Below are 3,142 nucleotides of genomic sequence, written 5' to 3'. Positions count from 1 at the left end.
ACACGTTTTCAGGCTCTTCATGTTTTCAACACAGCTTCATGCTCCTCCTATTTTTCAGAACGTTTCATTCTCCTCATATTTTTGACACCTTTTGAAGCTCTTCATGTTTTTCACACCTATTCAGGCTCGTCATGTTTTTGAACACCGCTTCATGCGCCTCCTATTTTTCAGACCGTTTCATACTCCTCATATTTTTGACAGAATTTGAAGCTTTTCATATTTTTCACACCTTTTCAGGCTCTTCAAGTTTTTCAACACCACTTCATGCTCCTCCTTTTTGCAGACCTTTTCATGCTCCTCATATTTTTGACACATTTTCATGATCCTCATATTTTTCACACCTTTTCAGTCTCTTCTTTTTTTTCAACACCACTTCATGGTCCTGCTATTTTTCAAACCGTTTCATGCTCATCTCATTTTTGACACCTTTTGAAGCCTTTCATATTTTTCACAACTTTTCAGGCTCTTCATGTTTTTGAAAACCGCTTCATGCTCCTCCTATTTTTGAGACCGTTTCATGCTCCTCATATTTTTGACACCTTTTGATGCTCTTCATATTTTTCACACCTTTTCAGTCTCTTCATTTTTTTCAACACCACTTCATGCTCCTCCTATTTTTCACACCGTTTCATGCTCATCTCATTTTTGACACCTTTTCAAGCTTTTCATATTTTTCACAATTTTTCAGGCTCTTCATGTTTTTGAACACCCCTTCATGCTCCTCCTATTTTTCAGACCGTATCTTGCTCCTCATATTATTCACACCTATTGAAGCTCTTCATATTTTGCACACCTTTTAAGACTCTTCATGTTTTTGAACACCACTTCATGCTCCTCCTATTTTTCAGAGAGTTTCATGCTCCTCATGTATTTCACACCTTTTGAAGCTCTTCATATTTTTCACACCTTTTCAGGCTCTTCATGTTTTTCCACACCACTTCATGCTTCTCCCACTTTTCAGACAGTTTCATGCTCCTCATAATTTGACACTTTTTGAAGCTCTTCATATTTTTCACACCTTTTCAGGCTCTTCGTGTTTTTCAACACCAATTCATGATCCTCCTATTTTTCAGAAGGTTTCATGCTCCTCATATTTTTGACACCTTTTGATGCTCTTCATGTTTTTCACACCTTTCAGGCTCTTCATGTTTTTCAACACCACTTCATGCTCCTCCTATTTTTCAGACCGTGTCATGCTCCTCATATTTTTGACACCCTTAGAAGCTCTGCATATTTTTCACACCTTTTCAGGCTCTTCATGATTTTCAACACCATTTCATGCTCCTTTTTTTCAGACCATTTCATGCTCATCTCATTTTTGACATCTTTTGAAGCTCTTCATATTTTTTACACCTTTTGAAGCTCTTCATAATTTTCATATTTTTGAAGCTCTTCATATTTTTCACACATTTTCAGGTTCTTCATGTTTTTCAACACCACTTCAGGCTCCTCCTATTTTTCAGACCCTTTCATGCTAATCTAATTTTTGACACTTTTTGAAGCTCTTCATATTTTTCACACCTTTTCAGTCTCTGCATGTTTTTGAACACCGTTTCATGCTCCTCATGTATTTCACACCTTTTGAAGCTCTTCATATTTTGCACACCATTTCAGGCTCTTCATGTTTTTGAACACCGCTTCATCCTCCTCCTATTTTTAACAGGGTTTCATGCTCGTCATATTTTTGACATATTTTGAAGCTCTTCATAATTTTCACACCTTTTCAGGCTCTTCATGTTTTTGAACATCGCTTCATGCTCGTCCTATTTTTCAAACCGTTTCATGCTCCTCATATTTTTGACACGTTTTGAGGCTCTTCATATTTTTCACACCTTTTCAGACTCTGCATGTTTTTGAACACCGTTTCATGCTCCTCATGTATTTCACACCTTTTGAAGCTCTTCATATTTTGCACACCTTTTCAGGCTCTTCATGTTGTTGAACACCGCTTCATCCTCCTCCTATTTTTAAGAGGGTTTCATTCTCGTCATATTTTTGACACATTTTGAAGCTCTTCATACTTTTCACACCTTTTGAAGCTATTCATATAATTCACACCTTTTCAGGCTCTTCATGTTTTTCAACACCACTTCATGCTCCTCCTATTTTTCAGACCCTCTCATGCTAATCTAATTTTTGACACCTTTTGAAGCTCTTCATATTTTTCACACCTTTTGAAGCTCTTCATATTTTTCACACCTTTTCATGCTGTGCATGTTTTTGAACATCGCTTGTGCTCGTCCTATTTTCAGACCGTTTCATGCTCCTCATATTTTTGACACCTTTTGAAGCTCTTCATATTTTTCACACCTTTTCAGGCTCTTCATGTTTTTGCACACCACTTCATGGTTCTCCTATTTTTCAGCCCGTTACATGCTCCTCATGTATTTCACGCCTTTTGAAGCTCTTCATATTTTTCACACCTTTTCAGGCTCTTCATGTTTTTGATCACCATTTCATGCTTCTCCTATTTTTCAGACCGTTTCATGATCCTCATATTTTTGACACCTTTTAAAGCTCCTCATATTTTTCACACCTTTTCAGGCTCTTCATGTTTTTCAACAACACCTCATGCTGCTCCTATTTTTCAGACCGTTTCATGCTCCTCATATTTATGACACCTTTAGAAGCTCTTCTTATTTTTCACACGTTTTCAGGCTCTTCATGTTTTCAACACAGCTTCATGCTCCTCCTATTTTTCAGAACGTTTCATTCTCCTCATATTTTTGACACCTTTTGAAGCTATTCATATTTTTCACACCTATTCAGGCTCGTCATGTTTTTGAACACCGCTTCATGCGCCTCCTATTTTTCAGACCGTTTCATGCTCCTCATATTTTTGACAGATTTTGAAGCTTTTCATATTTTTCACACCTTTTCAGGCTCTTCAAGTTTTTCAACACCACTTCATGCTCCTCCTTTTTGCAGACCTTTTCATGCTCCTCATATTTTTGACACATTTTCATGATCCTCATATTTTTCACATCTTTTCAGTCTCTTCTTTTTTTTCAACACCACTTCATGGTCCTCCTATTTTTCAAACCGTTTCATGCTCATCTCATTTTTGACACCTTTTGAAGCTTTTCATATTTTTCACAACTTTTCAGGCTCTTCATGTTTTTGAAAACCGCTTCATGCTCCT

This window comes from Dama dama, unplaced genomic scaffold (assembly GCF_033118175.1).
Source record: "Dama dama isolate Ldn47 unplaced genomic scaffold, ASM3311817v1 ptg000093l, whole genome shotgun sequence".
NCBI lineage: Eukaryota > Metazoa > Chordata > Mammalia > Artiodactyla > Cervidae > Dama > Dama dama.
The sequence above is the reverse complement of the archived record's forward strand: the minus strand, read 5'-3'. Positions refer to the sequence as shown.